Source organism: Catharus ustulatus, chromosome 26 (genome assembly GCF_009819885.2).
Source record: "Catharus ustulatus isolate bCatUst1 chromosome 26, bCatUst1.pri.v2, whole genome shotgun sequence".
Lineage (NCBI taxonomy): Eukaryota > Metazoa > Chordata > Aves > Passeriformes > Turdidae > Catharus > Catharus ustulatus.
This window is the reverse complement of record NC_046246.1, coordinates 1,630,606-1,643,679: the sequence shown is the minus strand read 5'-3', so window position 1 is coordinate 1,643,679 and position 13,074 is coordinate 1,630,606. Positions and strand designations below refer to the sequence as shown.

Genomic DNA, 13,074 nt, shown 5'->3' with positions numbered 1-13,074 from the left:
TTTTTCTGGTGCCTTCTATAAAACCGAATGTAAAAACAAGCACAAGTGTGAGGGACTCAGCAGCTCTGGGCCTTGCAAATTCCATCCATCCCAGAGGTTCTGGAAGTGATCAGAGGTCTCCTAAGTGCCCCTGGTGCAAGGGAAGAAGAAAACCCCACAAATATCTCCAAGCTTTCTCCTGGGTCACAGGAGAGGAGGAAACAGCCACATCCATGAAAACTAATGCTGGGTCACACCAGATTATCCTAAATGTCAGTGCCCTGCTGCCAGGCCACCCTTAATCCTAAGAAAAAAAGGAAGAAAAGCTGAAAAACAGGACCAAACATCCTCAGCTGCTGCTTTTAGGGAAGCAGAATTTTCCTACTAGGGAGAAAAATCTGACACATCCCTGGGCACAGCTGGAGGAAAAAGAGGCTCCTGCTCCCACCAGGGCCAGGAGGGATTCACAGCATCCCTGCTCTACCAGAGCTCTGGGGAAAGCTCAATCTGGGCTGGAAGGGAGGTGTTTGAAGAGCTGGAGGAGCCAGGGGCAGGCAGAGCCCCTGGAGCCTCAGGGGTTAAGGCAGGCACAGCCCCGAGCTCCAAACCTCCCCCCAGCATCCGGGGAGGCTTCACCCCCTGAGCAGCTCCTCGGGAAGTCAGGGCAGGCAGAGCCGCAGAGTGATGGATGCAAAATTAAAAGCTGGATAAATAATTAATTGCTGAGGTCATCAGATTGGAGGGACGTGTCCATCTCTGCCGGCTCTGTTTCAGGGATGAGGTGGGGCTGCAGCACCGTCATCCCTGCCCTGGGTGCCTCAATAGGCATCCATCACCCCGGGAGTGCTGTCAGTGCCTGGGGAGAGCTCACAGACAGCCCCAGAGAGCCCAAAATAAAGTGAGAGGCGACTTGCAGTCACTTATAAGGTGATTATTAAAATTCAAACTATTAATATGTACAGCACAAAGGCGCCTTTCCTCCTTCCTGTCCAGCCCCTCTGAAGTGCCACAAATAAAACACCCCAAGAAAGGCTCCAAACCCACCTGGGGTAACCCTTCCCCTTCCCTCTGCCTGCCAGGCTGGGCTCCCCAGAGCTGGGAGCACAGAGTTTTCCTGGGAATGTGCAATTCCAGACAGGGATGTTGAGGCTGAATCTAAATCAGTGGTGAACAATAATGAACGAGAATTCAACTTTATCCCACACTGCAGAGCTCTGGAGCATCCTCCCAACTCCTCTGTGAGCAGGAAACCAATGGGATGCTGTGATCTTAGCTCCTAATTCATCTGAGAGCAGGAAATCAATGGGATCCACAGCTCCCAATTAATCTGTGAGCTGGAAACCAATGGGATCCAGTGATCACAATTACTCACAATTAATCTGTGAGCAGGAAACCAATGGGATGCTGTGATCACAATTAATCTGTGAGCAGAAAAAACAATGGCATCCAGTGATCCACAGCTCCCAATTAATCTGTGAGCAGGAAATCAATGGGATCCAGTGATCCACAGCTCAAATTAATCTGTGAGCAGGGAACTGATAGGATCCAGTGATCCACAGCCCCAATTAATCTGTGAGACTGATGGGATCCAGTGATTTAAATTAATCACAATTAATCTGCAATCTGGGAAACCAATGGGATCTAGTGATCCACAGCTTCCAATTCCTGTGTGAGCAGAAAAACCAAAGGGATCCAGTGATGCACAGCTCCCAATTAATCTGTTAGACTGCTGGGATCCAGTGATCTCAATCACAATTAATCTGTGAGCTGAGAAACCAATGGGATCCAGTGATCCACAGCTCAAATTAATCTGTGAGCTGGGAACTGATGGGATCCAGTGATCACAATTACTCACAATTAATCTGTGAGCAGGAAATCAAAGGGATCCAGTGATCACAATTACTCACAATTATTCTGTGAGCAGGAAATCAATGGGATCCAGTGATCCACAGCTCCTAATTAATCTGTGAGCAGGAAATCAAAGGGATCCAGTGATCACAATTAATCTGTGAGCAGGAAACTGATGGGATCCAGTGATCTACAGCTCCCCATTAATCTGTGAGCAGGAAATCAATGGGATCCAGAGATCCACAGCTCCTCATTGATCTGTAAGCAGGGAAACTGCTGGGATCCAGTGATCCACAGCTACCAATTAATCTGTGAGCAGGAAATCAAAGGGATTCAGTGATCACAATTACTCACAATTATTCTGTGAGCAGGATATCAAAGGGATCCAGTGATCCACAGCTCCCAGTTAATCTGTGAGATTGATGGGATCCAGTGATGCACAGCTCCCAGTGCTCCCAGCAGCACCAGTGGCACTGTGCAGCCTCAGGACTGGGGCACATCAGCAGAAATGACCCCCCCCACCCGGTGTAGGAAGCACAGAGCAGAACTTTGGGGTTATTTTTCCATTCAAGGGTAAAATTGAGCAGCCCCAGGTGCACTTTGGGAGGGTTAATCACGTGCACAAGCCCAGGTGCTCAGGTAGGACCTCTCTGCTTTGAGCTGCACCCACAGAATTGCTTTGGTGCTTCTCTGGAGCACCTTCCCCAAATCCTGAGCCGTGTTTGACCCCATCTCTGCAGGAATTCTGTGGTTTCTGGGAGGAACAGCTCACACCTGGCTGAGCAGAGCCAGGGGCACCCCAAGAGCAGCTCCAGGGGCTCTGTCCCTCCGTGGGGCACAGGGATGCCCCCCTTGGGGACACCACAGCACATGGTGGTGTCACCCCCCAGCTGGTGACCAATTCCCAGTTCTGATCAATGCAAACAGGAACACAAAGCGTTTGCTGCCACGTGGGTGCCACATTCAAACCCCAAAGGCAGCTGAGTGTGGCCACAGCACTGAATTAAAACCAGAATCCCAAAGCAGCTCCAGCCCAAAGACTGCAAAGCAACCACACCTCACCTGGGACTTCCCCTTCACTGAACTGAAGCCCTACACCCTGCAAAATGCATCCTAAACACCTCCAAAATGCATCCTAAACACCTTCAAAATGCATCCTAAACCTGCAAAATGCATCCTAAACACCTTCAAAATACATCCTAAACCTGCAAAATGCATCCTAAACACCTCCAAAATGCATCCTAAACACCTCCAAAATGCATCCTAAACCTGCAAAATGCATCCTAAACACCTTCAAAATACATCCTAAACCTGCAAAATGCATCCTAAAACCTGAATAATGCATCCTAAAGCCTGCAAAAATATCTTAAATATGCAAAATGCAGCCTAAAGCTAGAAAAATGCATCCCTAAAACATGCAAGATGTATCCTTAAACATGCAAAATGCACCCTAAAACCAGCAAAATGCATCCCAAAACTTGCATAATGCATCCTAAAACTTTATAATGCATACTAAAGCCGACCCTGCAGGGTTTTGCCCCTGGGCTGAGGAAAACCTCTCCAGTTTGGCAGCGCTGGTTTCACCCCCCTGCTGCTCCTGCACCAAACCAGGGCACCCAGGGCAGATTCCCAAAGGCTCTGAGGGTTTGGGGTCACTCCCAGGGAATCCCAAACCCAACCTCAGCCACATGAGGCCACCTCAGGCCACTCCAGCAGAGCCACTGGTGGCCCTGGCTCAGCTGTGGGACCATCAAGGGACTCCCCATCCATGATCCAAGCACCCCCCAGCACAAATCCCATCCACCTCCAACTTCTCACACTCCTCCAAGCCAGGGCCCCAAGAACAACCCCTGTCTCTTCAAACTTTCTTCCCCCTCTTCAAAACAAAAGCTGATTTATTTTATTTTTTTTTATTCCTGAGCAGCACCAGAGTCCCAACGCCAGCCCCCCTTTCCCAGCGTGCTGGGGGCTCTTCTCTGCCGTTTCCCTTCAGCTGTTCCTCGCCTCCATGGGGAACAGAGCCAGCAAAAACCTCCTGGAAACGCTGTTCCCAATTAAAGCCAGCCCTTATGAAACCACTATCGCAGCCACTTGCTGGAGAATTTCTCCCTAGAAGAGCTCGCAGCGTTTCCTTGATGAACCCCCAAGCATAACAGTTTCCACAGCGATTACAGAGCAGGCAGCCCAGCCAGAAATAACAGGGAGAAATGGAAAACATCCCCTGCTCTGCCTCTCTCACACACCCAGGGGGAGGAGAGGCTGCAGCAGCGCTGGGGACGGGGACAGAGCCAGCCCTGAGCAGCAAATGATGGGGACAGAGCCAGACCTGCACTTCTGGAGTGAATTCCGTGGTGTGGATGGAGGAATGAGCCATGGCCACAGCCCAAAGCTGCTGAATATCAAACAGTCAGGATATTTTACCCACCTGAGCGCCAGGTGGGCTGTCCTGCCTGGGAAAGGCGGTGGGGCTCTGGCACAGCCCTGGGAGGTGCCAGCTCTGGGGGTTCCCCTGGGTGAATTCAGTGATTTGGGCTCTGTGCTGGGCACAGCTGCAGCCCCATCCCTGGGCAGCTCTCAGGATGTTCCCAGCATCTCCACCACGCTGTGCCTCTGACTGTGCACCAGATTCACCAGAACCCTGCTTTTGTTCCACAAACACCTCTCCAAAGCTATTTCCTGCACCAAGAGCCCTCCCCAGTTCAAACTCTTTACTCTCAAGGAAAGAAAAAATTCAATGCCTTTTTTTTTTTTTTTCCAAAAAAACCTAAACTTTTTTCTCCCCAGAGCCCTCACAAGTACCCTCTCCATCTCTCCTATCCCCATGTCCCTCCAGAGCCCTCCTGAGCTTTGTTTGGCCTGGGAAGACCCCAACACATTCATTTGTGTGACAAAGGACCAGGTTTATCACCTGGATTGGAATGAGGGATTATTAAAGCACACAACCCAAGCCACTGCTCCCTTTGCTCTGATTTGGCAAAAATGGGCTCAAAAATAAGTCCTGAACAACCATGATTTTTAGTGAGAGGTTTTGTGCTTGACACAACTCCTTCCCAATTCCTTCCCAAGATCCCTCTGGCAGTGGGAGCCATTCCCTGGGTCCTGTCCCTCCCTGCCTTGTCCCCAGTCCCTCTGCAGCTCTCCTGGAGCCCCTTCAGGCCCTGCAAGGGGCTCTGAGCTCTGCCTGGAGCCTTCTCCTCTCCAGGGAGCATCCCCAGCTCTCCCAGCCTGCCTCAGCCTCATTCATTAATTCTCACCTCTGTTCACCACTCTGGGCTGGGGCATCTCTGAGGGCGCAGCAGCCACCCCAAAAACTGCTGGAAAGGCTAAAAGAGACCCAAGGATCATTTCAAAGTTTACCTAAAGCCAGGCTGGATCCTCACCCCTCACCTTTGCAGGACCCTCAGAGCCTGACAAGTTCCCTGCTGTGCTCAGGGTCCTTCCAAAGGAAATCCTGCCGAATTCCAGGGGTGTTTGTGAACCCCAAACCTTCAGTTTATTATTAAACCCTGAAGGTTTTATTATTATTATTTATTATTATTTTTTATTATTTCATGTATTTATTATTATTTATTGTCATTACACAGGTTTTAGGATGCATTTTGCTGGTTTTAGGATGCATTTTGGAGGTGTTTAGGATACATTTTGCAGGTTTAGGATGCATTTTGGAGGTTTAGGATGCATTTTGCAGGGTTTAGGGCTTCAGTTCAGTGAAGGGGAAGTCCCAGGTGAGGTGTGGTTGCTTTGCAGTCTTTGGGCTGGAGCTGCTTTGGGATTCTGGTTTTAATTCAGTGCTGTGGCCACACTCAGCTGCCTTTGGGGTTTGAATGTGGCACCCACGTGGCAGCAAACGCTTTGTGTTCCTGTTTGCATTGATCAGAACGGGGAACTGGTCACCAGCTGGGGGGTGGCAGCCAAAATGTGAGACCTGCAGTTGAATTTTTGAGGTGAGCAGGTGTGGAGACAGAAATTAGTGAATTAAAATAGCAGGAATGCCCCGATGCCATTCCTTGGAACTGGAAATGAGTCTCTGCTGGCATCAAGGGACGGATCCAGCCTGGCCTGGGAGCCTCTGGGTGTGGATGGGAGCTGGAAAAGGACTGGGGACAAGGCAGGGAGGGACAGGACCCAGGGAATGGCTCCCACTGCCACAGGGCAGGGCTGGATGGGATCTTGGCAAGGAATTGTTCCCTGGCAGGGTGGGCAGGGGCTGCCATGGAATTGCCAGAGCAGCTGTGGCTGCCCCTGGATCCCTGGCAGTGCCCAAGGCCAGGCTGGAACCCCAGTGAGAGCTGTCCTTGTCCTTGCCCATTGGGATCTTTAAGTTCCCACCCAAACCAGCCCAGGATTGTGCTCAGGTTCCAGTTACCTGCAGTCCCTCCCTGTGCACAAAGCACTTCCAACACCATTTACTGGGAATATCATTTAAAATAGCAGCCATTTATTTTTATTTAGTGTTTTTCACCCTGGTGGAAAAAACTCTGTGGTCTTTTGCAAACTGCTGTGGGGGGAGTGTGGCAACAGTCCTGGGAGGGAGGGAGAATATTTTTAACCCCATTTTACAGAAGTGGGAACTGAGGCATGCACTTTTCCACAGAAGGAGATTGGCCCCAAACCCTTTTGAATCCTTGCAGGACAACTTCCAGCAGAGATCCTCTCTCCCAGGAGAAGCACACACTTTTTCCAGACTACAGTGGTCACACTGTTGTTCCCCAGCCAATTTTCTCACGTAAACAGAGCAGTGGAAGAGTGGTTTCTCTTCAGGTTTTGTTAATTTTAGCTTGAGAAAGTCATGAAGGAAATACCTCAGCACCACGGGCAAGATGGTGGGAGGTAATTAAACACCCAGCTCCACTTCCCTTCCAGCTCAGAGCAGCTTCACATTTGCTGGAGGCATCTCCAGCTCTATTTTTGCCCCTGGTTCCAGCCTGACCTTCCACTGCACCGTTTTGTTCCACAAACACTCCCCACCTCAGGGTGAAGGCATCTTCCTCTCAAACACAGCCCAAACTTTATTTGCCTCTGTGAAACATGCAAAGGCCCAGCAGATTTTCAGTGGTTGTCAAATTCACCCCAAAACAGCTCTGTCCTGCCCCTCCATCCCCTCCTCCCAGTTCAGACCAGCACTGCAGCTGGGATGCCAAGAGGCCTCAAACCTGAGTCATCTGCTGCACAAGGAATTAAAGAATCCCTGATCCCAGTGTGGCTGAAGGGTCCCAGGGGTGTTTATCAGATTTACAGCCCTGTGACAAAAGAGACAATTACAAATTTCAGCTCATTCCTGAGCCCTGGGTGACCCAGCCCAGCTGCTGTTACAGGTGGTGGGACCATCCCAGGGCTTTCCAAAAGTATCCATGGGAATCCATCCACATGGACTTGAGAAATATTTCTTATTTTTAATTCCTACTTGACTCATTTCAGCCCCATCTTTCCCCACAGATTTAACTTCTAACACTATTGCTTTATCCATTTATTCAGTGAATGTCCCCAGAAGGGAACAAACCCCAAAACCCTTGAGCAGGGAACACAGGAAACCCGTGAGCAGCCACCTGAGGAGTCAGCAGTGGCTCATGGAAAGCTCTGAGGCACATCCCTGTCAGTGACAAACCCGCAGCTCTGTCCTGGGGTCACTCCCTGCATCCCTCAGGATCCAGCAGGGAATGGGGGAACCTTCCCATCCCACCTTTTGCCCTGGGAATCTCCCAGTTGCTCGAGGCAGGAGGAACCAGGCACAAATCCAGCACTCAGGGGGTTCTTCCTGAACCCCTTGAAAGCTCCTAAAAACCCTCAGAGTTCCCCAGTTTCCACTGCAAATCCCTCACAGCCTAAACCATCACCTCCAGCAGGTGGATCCCACAGCTGAGGATGGGGGAGGCCGGTCCTGGAACACCTGAGGCAGAAATCTCTTCCTAATTGCCCTGAGAAGTGACAGCAAATGGTCACAGAGCTGCTGCCTGTGTGGCTCTGTGCCTTTGGGGTGGGTGAACCTTTCAGGAGAGGCTGCCTGAGCGAGGGTTGATCCCTGGGAAGGTTTCAGGGAATCACTGCCCTTCACCCAAGCTCGCTGGGAAAGGGCCAGGCTCGATGTTATGGGATTCTCCTGGGGTTTCCCCTCTGAGCTGCAGCACCAGGTGAGGGCTCAGCAAAGCCCTGAATGTCTCAGAGAACTCCAAACCCCAGGTCTGAATCCAGTTGGATCCTGCTGTTTTCTGACAGAACTCTGCCTAAAACCTGCAGGATTACTGGAGAATCAGAGCAAAATAACAGAAACCCCAAAGCCTGATAACACTTGAACAAGCAGGGGACCCTCCAAAGTCCAGGAAAGGAATGATGGATGGGCTAAAAGACAATTTAGGATCTGGAGACAGGAGCTGCTGAAGCTGAAAACCTTATCAGCACAAGGAAGGGTTTAATAAGGTTTCCCCCAGTGCTAAGATGCTCTGCTCTGATTTTGGGCCAAAACACTCCTAAAAGCACCCAGGATGGTGCCTGGCTTCAGGGCACTGAGCTGCCAGCAGCCCTTGCTTCCAGCAAATCCATTTTGGGAAGGTAGGAAAACCTGATCTCATGTTTTCCCCTCACTTATCCCGGCTCAGGAGTTGCCAAGCTGTTCCCAGAAGGAAGGAAAGTGTCCCCAAACTACAATTTTTCCGTCCAACTGGAAACAAACAACAACAACAAATGGTTACAGAAATACCAGCGAATGGGCTGGTTCCTGTTCCTCTGCGGGAAGAGGCTCGGGAGGTTTCCACTGTAAACAGCCCGGGATGGCTGTGCCAGCCCTGCGGGGTCATTCCCTCACCTGCCGCACCTGCGAGCCCTGCTCACCTTCCCCGAGAGCTCCGGAACGAGGGAAGTGAACCAACATCAGCTCTGCAGGGGCTGCTGACAGCCTGGGCTGGGCTGGGCTCGGGGCTTTGCGGAGAAAACGAGGCAGGGAAGATTTACGGCCACATCCACCCTCCCCAAATGTGTTCTGAGCGCCTGAACCCCCCCAGCCCCCTCGGCACGGACACACAAAGCGCCCTTTGATGCTCCTATGGAGCTTCACCTTCTGCAGGCTCGTAATTAGAGCCGGGCAGGATGAAAATCTCCTTTATTTGTGATTGCTGCCCCGATTGCAGGAGCAGGATCGCAGCCGAGTGCCCTGGGAAAGCCCAATTTCTGGAATTCCAGCCGGGCACAGCGGGAGCACAAATCACCTCCGTGCTCTCGCAAGGTGGTCTCGGCTCAGCGAGGAACGGCCCCGGATTAACGAGCCAGAGGTGGGAAGGGAGAGCTCAGCAAGTGTAACAGGCAGGGTGGAAAACAGAATAAACATTTCCCTGCATCCCAAGCAGCCCCGCAGATCCCAGCAGAGCCATAAAACCCCCTAACAAGCAGCCTTTCTAAAGGCGCAGACAATGGTGCTGAATGTATATTTGAAATAAATCGCTCTCCTTCCCAGAGGGTAATTTTCCTTTTCCCTACGTTTGACCCTCCCCTTGCCAAGAAACCCCAGGCTTTGAGGCACTTTTGGCGTTCAACACGTGCGGCCAGAAGTTCTGACAGCAGAGCTGGGAGGCGGCAGAGCCTCGGCGAGCGGGGGGGACGGAGGGAGGCGCAGGAAATTCAGCTGTGCTGAGGCAGGAATAGCTGGACACGGCCCTGGGACCGTGCCAGTGACGCGCTGGGAGTTCCCAGGAGCCCCTCGGCACCGGGCTGCCACCCAATCCCCAGGACGGCCGCGGTGCTTTCCCTCCAGGACACACTTCCCTGCTGCCTCGGCTTCCCGGGAAAGCTCCCAGGGCAGCGCTGCCCCGGCCCCGCAGCCCGGGGGAGGTTTCTCAACAGCGCTTCTGTTGTTCGCTTCAGGATAAATGTTATTTTCGGGAGCGCCGCTGCCGGGACTCACCCGCGGCTCCCCGGAGTGGTTCCCCACATCCGATCACGCTGCCCCGAACACTGAGCCATTCTCCTGACCCGTGTTTTCCAAGAGCGAACTCCAAACATTTGGGATTTTGCTGCCCCCCCAGCCCAGCCCAGCTCAGCTGGGAACGTGCCTCTGCTCGGCCAGCAAAACCAAACCAGCGGAGCCTGCGGTCCTGGCTCTGCTCTCCGCCTCTGCCGCACCTGGGGCAGCCTCTGAGCAGCGCAGGGGGCACAGAAACCTTCAGAGAACCCTTCAGAGGGTGCCTTGTTCCCGTGCTGAAAGCGCAGGAAGGAGCTGCAAGCGCTCCTGGAACGGAGGAGGGCCAGCACAGGGAAGGGAAAAGTGCCCCACAGGGAAGGGAGGAGGATGAAAATGGGGAGTGAATCCCCTTCCCTCGGGCTGCGAGAGCTTCCTCAGGCTCCTCCGAGGGTTTCTGGGGGGTTCCACCGCATTTGTGCCCCGGAGGGCACAGCCCCAGCCCTGCCGCAGCAGTTTGCTGCCAACACACTCACTAATTCATCACCCAGTAACTCCTGCAAGTTTTTTTCTCTGATGCACAGTTTACACAGGCCCTCTACAGATTTTGTGTTTTCCTTCTTAGCAAGGGCTGCAGAGAAACCTTCACCAGCCCCGGGAGTCCCGGGCAGACCCTGGGGACAGAATTCCCGGGAGCCAGTTCAGAGCAGCACAGCTCAACCCCCTGTCCCTGTCCTGCCCCAGGATCTCTGCACCCTCCCCTGAAGGGATGAATTAAATCCTATTTCCAGCAGCCCTGCAGCTAAGAAGGGCACGGCAGAAGAGGGTGAGGACAATGTGACATTTCGGAGCCTTTTGACACCCGTGAGCCGAGTGAGAATCACAGCATCCCACCAAGCCCACCTGCTCTGAGTGAGGAAACACACTCTGCTGCCACGGGAACATTTCCTCACAGGAATCCACGGGAAAAGTTCCCGAAGCGCTGGGATTGTGAGAAAAACACAAATCCCCACAAGCACCAACACCTTCCTGGAGGTCACTGATGCCAAGTAAAGCGGGAGAGGTGGGAATCAGCACAGAGGGGCCACCAGGACGCTCAGACAGCCAAGGTAAAACCTGGCTCCGTGCCCTGACAGGAACAATCCTTCAGCAGCGGGGAATCTCAAAGCCTGGGAGCTGCAGGTGATCCCCGGGCAGCGGAGCAGGGCTTGGATTGTATTGCTCACACCATAAATCACCGTGTCAGCTGCCCCAGCCGCTTCCACGCGCCAGCCTGCAACTGGGTAAAAGTGCCAGGCCCTCGCAGCACGGCCGGGGAGCTCAGGAACGAGGAGAGGAAAAAGAAAACCACGCACAGCGCCTTTTTCCGGAATAACAATGCCCGCATTTGCATAGAGCAGTTCAGCCCGGGAGGCACCGCCGAGCGCACCTCTGGGCGCATCAAAGGCGTTATTAATTTCCATCGAGGAGAATTAAGGAGCTTAACTCGTTAGCACTCATTTACTCAGCCTTAATGCATTTTTAAAGCTGCCTCATTTTCTGCTGATGAGCAGGTGCTAATCAAGGAGCGCTTAAAAGGGATAAAACTCCCCGCGGGTCAACCCCGGGGACAGCAGGTCCAGCCCCTGGCTTGGGGACATCCAACATCCTGCTTGGCAGAAGCTCCCGCAGGGGTTTCGCTGGCACAGCTCCTGTCACATCACGTGTGGCCCCAGAACAACCCCTCGGCTCCCCGCTCGCTTTCCTGTGCGAGTGATAAGGAGGAAATCCGTCCCAGACAGGCAGACAGCTCAGCCCAGCGCTGCCAGCGCTCAGCTGCAGCCTCAGCGCCCGGCTCCCTCATTAGGGCCGCCCGCCAATTAACAACCCGAGCTGGTGGCGCTGCCAGCGCAGCCCCCGGAGGTGCTGGCGGCCGATCAAGAGCCGCAACCCCCTCGGGGTGTCCAACAACGCGCTGCGCCCAGGAGGGGGAAAAAAAATAAAATCACCGACACCCAGCTCCTGGTTACTCATTGCGGTGACCTCAGCCGCGAGTGCCCTTGTGCCACCAGTGACGCCTCAGCGCTGCCGTGCCCTCCCGGCGCTGGGCACGGCTGACACGCGATTCCAGAGAGCGGAGCCGCGCTCTGCGGGCACGCACGGACCCGCCGGAGCCGGGCCCGGGGACGCGCTCGGCGTTACCTGCACTCGCCCCCCGCGCGGCAGCCGCGGCTCTCCCATGGCTCTGCCGGCGCCAGGCTGGACCCCGCGGCTCCAGGGGGATCTTCTGCCGCGCTGCAATAGAAAAGGTTGGTTTAAAGCTCCTTATTTGGGCAGTGATGTCAAGGGAAGTCGCTCGGGCAGCGCCTCCCCCTTTTTCCATTCACTCCACATTGTTTCCTGTTGTCAAGCGGCTGCTGGGGCTCCGCGCACGGCCACGGGATCCTCCGGCCACGGCACGGGATGCTCTGCACAGAGATCCTCCGGCCACGGGGATCCTTCGGGCACAAAGATCCTCCGGCCACAGGATCCTCCGGGCACGGCACGGGATGCTCTGCACAGAGATCCTTCGGGCACGGGGATCCTTCGGGCACAGGGATCCTCTGGCACGGGATCCTCCGGACATGGGGATCCTCTGTGCACAATGATCCTCTGGCACGGGATCCTTCGGGCACAGAGATCCTCCGGGCAGAGAGATCCTCTGGCCACGGGATCCTCTGGACGCAGAGATCCTCTGCACAGGGATCCTCCAGTCCTGAGGATTATCCAGTCCTGGGGGTCCTCCAGGTCTGGGAATCCTTCGGCCCCGGGGATCCTCTAATCCTGGGGATATTCCAGCCCTAGTGATCCTGCAGCCCCAGGGATTCTCCATCCCCGGGGATGTTCCGGCCAGGGGCACCCTGCAGTTCTGGGGATCCTGCAGCCCCAGGCATTCTCCATCCCCGGGGATGCTCCGGCCGCTGCCCGGTGCCGCTGCCTCGCCCGGGGCTGTGCTGGGAGCGAGTCCGAGCAGCTTCCCCCGCTCTCCACAGCCCTTCCCACCGCCCGTGCGGTGATTCCCACCCCTCCTTGCCTGCAGGGGCTGGAGGGGTCCCGGTGACCGAGGCAGCGCTGCGGGCCCGGCGCTGAGCGCGGCTCGCCTGTCGCCTCCCTCCCTTCCTTCCTTCTCCATCCCTCTCGCCGCTTCCTCCCCCACATCCTCCTCCTCGTCGTCCCTCCCCATCTGTCCCGGCTCCCGGCGCTCCCGCACCGGCGCTGCCCCCGGCAGAGCATGGGAGGGATCCCTTCGGTTCCCTTCCGCGCTTTTCCGCTCCTCTCCGCTCCTTTCCGCTCCTCTCCGCTCCCCTCCCGGCTGCCGAGCTCCGGAGCCCTTCCCCGGGGAT

The 13,074-nt window shown here is 54.5% G+C and overlaps 1 protein-coding gene across 6 annotated transcripts in view; it reads right to left on the bottom strand.

Annotated features, from left to right (window-relative positions):
- HIVEP3 (HIVEP zinc finger 3) overlaps positions 1–13,074 on the bottom strand; it is a 258,580-nt gene that overhangs the window by 99,952 nt on the left and 145,554 nt on the right. For 5 of the 6 annotated variants that reach the window (XM_033080618.2, XM_033080616.2, XM_033080617.2 and 2 more), the window contains one exon: positions 11,894–11,986. The exons of the other annotated variant lie outside the window; for it this stretch is intronic. The gene's annotated coding sequence lies outside the window, so the exon portion shown is untranslated. The remainder of the gene's footprint in view (positions 1–11,893; positions 11,987–13,074) is intronic. 6 annotated transcript variants of the gene reach the window in all.